Here is a 4,705-nt window from a genome sequence, read left to right as displayed (position 1 = left end):
TAATACTTTTATAAAATAAATAATATAAAAATAATATTTTTAATAAATTGTACTTTTTACAACTTTAAGATTATTTTTATATTTTGTATCTTTTTATTCGTTTTAGCGTAATATTTGTATTTTTCGCTCGTATTTAGTTTAAGTCATAGTTTTTGCCATAGTTATTTTTATTTCTAGATTTTTAGATTCTGCCGTAAAATCCCTTAAGTGCTTTTTCTTTAGACTAAGATTTAGGTGCTTTAGAATTTCGCGACGCCGTTTTTATATTTTAGTACCTTTTTAAGTTATTGCCATTTGGGATATAGTATTTCTTTTAAGCTTTAATATTTCTAGACGCAACTTTTGATTATTAGTTTTTAGTTCCTTTTTAAGTTTCGACGCGCTACTTTCTTATTTTTATTTTTCAACGCCTTTTATTTTTTGACGTTTTTCGACGCACTCTTTTTCTTTCTTATTTCTCGCCGATCTAGTTTTTAGGATATAGAATTTTCTATTTATTCTCTAAAATTTCTTTAAAATTCAACGAAAAATTATTTTAAGTGGTTAAATTGATAGACATCCAAAATTTTCTGGTTCGTAGTAATAGTTGGATTTGTTAGTGGCGAGTTGTGGGCTTCCGATTTAAAGGGTCCTGGCTACCTGCTGCATCTATTGGCTATTCAAAACGTGGGCAAAATCAGAAAAGTCTATTAATTTGATAACTTTAATAATTTTTATCTTTTATAACTAATAGGATATTCAGTGAATGCACCGAGCAAAACGTTCACCACCTTTTGTACATTCACCACCTGTAACTCGATCAAGACATCTAGCCAATATTGTCGTTGATTTTTCTTTAGAATCGTCATCTAGTCGACCAAGTACTCCAATTCAAATTTTCGATAATCCATTTTTTGAACTCGACCTCACAATTGAGAATCCGGAGGATATTCAAGGACAATTTAGAGATCCTGAACCACTAATCATTCCTCCTGAACTACAAACCGTTAAATCAGAATCCTCTAGTGATTCGTATTCAACAATTTCAATTATGGAAGTAACGGAACCCCTAAGTATGGAAGACCGAATGAGAGCCACACGTACGGGCCAAGGTCACGCCATTATTAAGCCAGACATTAATGCGCCAGATTATGAAATCAAAGGACAAATTCTACACATGGTAACTAATCAATGCCAATTTAGTGGTGCGCCGAAGGAAGATCCAAACGAACATCTTCGTACCTTTAATAGGATCTGTACTCTATTTAAAATCCGAGAAGTGGAGGATGAACAGATCTATCTCATGTTATTTTCCTGGACTTTAAAGGGAGAAGCCAAAGATTGGTTAGAATCATTACCTGAAGGGGCGATTGATACATGGGATGTTTTAGTTAAAAATTTCTTAAACAATTCTTTCCGGCATCTAATGCCGTAAGACTTCAAGGAGAAATTGTTACATTCACGCAAAAGTCAAATGAAACATTATATGAGGCATGGACAAGATTCGGAAAGTTATTGAGAGGATGTCCTCAACACGGTTTAGACACTTATCAAATAGTACAAATATTCTACCAAGGTATCGACGTTGCTACACGAAAAGACATCGACATAGCAGCTGGTGGTTCCATTATGAAGAAAACCGCAACTGAAGCTCACAAAATTATTGATAACACAGCCTCCCACTCACATGAGTGGCATCAGGAAAAAGATATTTTTCATTCATCTAAAGTGGCTAGAGCTGATTCTAGCCATGACTTTGATTCCGTTTCCGCAAAAATAGATGCTTTCGAGAGACGAATGGAAAAGATGAATAAAGATATTCACGCAATACGAATCAGTTGTGAGCAATACGGTGGACCACATTTAACAAAAGATTGTCACATCGAGCAAACGATGGAACAACGAGAGAATGTTTCCTACATGAACCAAAGGCCGGAAAATAATTATCAAAATAATTATCAACCGCCAAGGCCGAACTTTAATCGAAATCAAAACATTCTTTACAATCCAAATGGACCAAACAATAACTCGCATAACCAACAAGGTCCAAATAACCAACCAACTCAAAACAACACTTTCAATCAACAAAGACCTGGTTTGTATAAACCACCACAACAAACCGAAGAGAAAAAGTCAAATCTAGAAGAAATGATGGCAAAGCTAATGGAATCTCAAACACAATTTATTACATCTCAAACCCAAATAAATGAGAGGTTTGATCAGTCATTAAGAACTCAACAAGCTTCCATTTTGAATCTAGAAAAACACGTAGGTACTCTTGCTAGCATGATGAGTGAGGGAACAAGGAAAGCTACCGAGTAATACCGAAGTAAATCCTTGGAATGAGAATGTTAATTGAAAGGACCCGTTCATATACATTATAAACGATTCACAATAGTTGATTACATCGCGAGGTATTTGACCTCTATATGATACATATTACAAACATTGCATTCGTTTTTAAAACACAAACTTTCTTTACATCGAAAATTGACAGGCATGCATACTATTTCATAATATCCACTATCCAATTATAAATTAACTTAATAGTAATCTTTGATGAACTCAATGACTCGAATGCAACGTTCTTCGAAATATGCCATGAAATACTCCAAGTAATATCTTTAAAACAAGCAAATGCACATCGGAAGATTTCTTTTATACCTGAGAATAAACATGCTTTAAAGTGTCAACCAAAAGGTTGGTGAGTTCATTAGTTTATCATAATCATTCATTTCCATCATTTTAATAGACCACAAGAATTTCATTTCCAGTTCTCATAAATATACGTCCCATGCATAGAGACAAAAATAATCATTCATATGGATTGAACACCTGGTAACCGACATTAACAATATGCATATAAGAATATCCCCATCATTCCGGAATCCTCCTTCGGACATGATATAAATTTCGAAGTACTAAAGCATCCGGTACTTTGGATGGGGCTTGTTGGGCCCAATAGATCTATCTTTAGGATTCGCGTCAATTAGGGTGTCTGTTCCCTAATTCTTAGATTACCAGACTTAATAAAAAAGGGCATATTCGATTTCGATAATTCAACCATATAATGTAGTTTCGATTACTTGTGTCTATTTCGTAAAACATTTATAAAAATTGCGCATGTATTCTCAGCCCAAAAATATAAAGGGTAAAAAGGCAAATGAAACTCACCATACTGTATTTCGTAGTAAAAATACATATAACGTCATTGAACAAGTGCAAGGTTGGCCTCGGATTCACGAACCTAAATTAATTATGTATATATATGTGCTGGTCAATATTTGTCTAACAAATTAGGTCAAGTCATAGTGTACCACAATCCTAATGCTCGAGACTAATATGCAAAGATCAACAAAAGTTAATTTGACTCAAAATAATTTCCAAAATTTATACATGATTATTATATAGTTTAAATATCGTCGTTTTATATTTTTAAATATTTTTAAAAGATTTAATAGAGTAAATAATATAATTCATTTATTAATAAATAAAATTTTATATAAAAATATACTTTTATATATCTTAAGTAATAAAATTTATAAAGTTAATTTAAAAAAAATATTATGATAGGTTTTATTAAGGTAATTATATTATTTGTATTACATATTTATTTGATAAAATAACATTGATAATAATAATAAGTAAAAGTTGTATTATTTTGCAATAATAATTATTATTCTTTTAAAAATATCAATATTTATATTTACTAATAATGATATTATAATAAAACGATAATTCTAATTATGATAACTTTAATATTTATGATACTTTTTAATATTAACTTTAAAATAATAATTCTATTTAAAATGATAATAATAATGATATTTTATAACAACAATGACATTTCTATTAAAATGATATTTTTTGTTAAAATGATAGTTTTAATACTAACGATACTTTTAATAATAATAGTAATGATAAAAATAATAAGAATGATAATTTTATCTAGATCAATATCTTATAATATTTTAATTTCATCATGATACTCATACTCATTATTTCCTAATCGTTTCGTTTAATAGCTTTTAATCGTCTTTTATATTGTGTTTATAATACTAATAATAATAGTACTAAAAAGAATTAGGTGTTACTAATATTAGTTTTAATTACAATAATACTAATAATGATAATTACTATGATATTATTAATAATACTAATAACTATTTTAATGATAATAATAATAATAATAACAATAACAATAACCATTTTTAAATAGTGATTAATATATTAATAATGATAATAATAATAATAATAATAATAATAATAATAATAATAATAATAATAATAATAATAATAATAATAATAATAATAATATAATAATAATAATAATACTAATAATACTAATTATAACTTTAACGATGATAACAATAGTAATAATAATAAAAATAACAATTTTTAATGATAATTCCTTTTATTAATAATGATAATAATAAGATAAAACTAGAACGACGATAATAACGACGATAATAATAATCATTTTTATAAAAATTCAATTGACTATAACTTCTAATCCGTTCATCGAACCCATTCGATATCTAAATGAAAAGTTCTCAATCTTTCGCTAGCCTTCCAAGGACATGCATATCTTATACCTTATCTCAACTACAAGTGTAACTAATTCAGGATTTAACATAACCTATCTAAGGGCAATATCAAAAGTACAAGCATGCATAATCCTATATTCTCGAGCACTAGTCAGGGATACACTATTAATATGTAAAAA

The 4,705-nt window shown here is 28.8% G+C and overlaps 1 non-coding gene across 1 annotated transcript; it reads right to left on the bottom strand.

The window, feature by feature from the left end:
• Positions 1–1,413: 1,413 nt before the first annotated feature.
• LOC139886852 (small nucleolar RNA R71) lies at positions 1,414–1,520 on the bottom strand. Its single transcript, XR_011772713.1, has one exon. It is a non-coding gene; the product is annotated as a small nucleolar RNA R71 (small nucleolar RNA).
• Positions 1,521–4,705: the final 3,185 nt, after the last annotated feature.

The sequence above is a fragment of the Rutidosis leptorrhynchoides genome, chromosome 1 (genome assembly GCF_046630445.1).
Source record: "Rutidosis leptorrhynchoides isolate AG116_Rl617_1_P2 chromosome 1, CSIRO_AGI_Rlap_v1, whole genome shotgun sequence".
Classification (NCBI taxonomy): Eukaryota; Viridiplantae; Streptophyta; class Magnoliopsida; order Asterales; family Asteraceae; genus Rutidosis; species Rutidosis leptorrhynchoides.
Note: the sequence above shows the minus strand (reverse complement) of the source record. Positions and strands in the feature narration are given on the sequence as shown.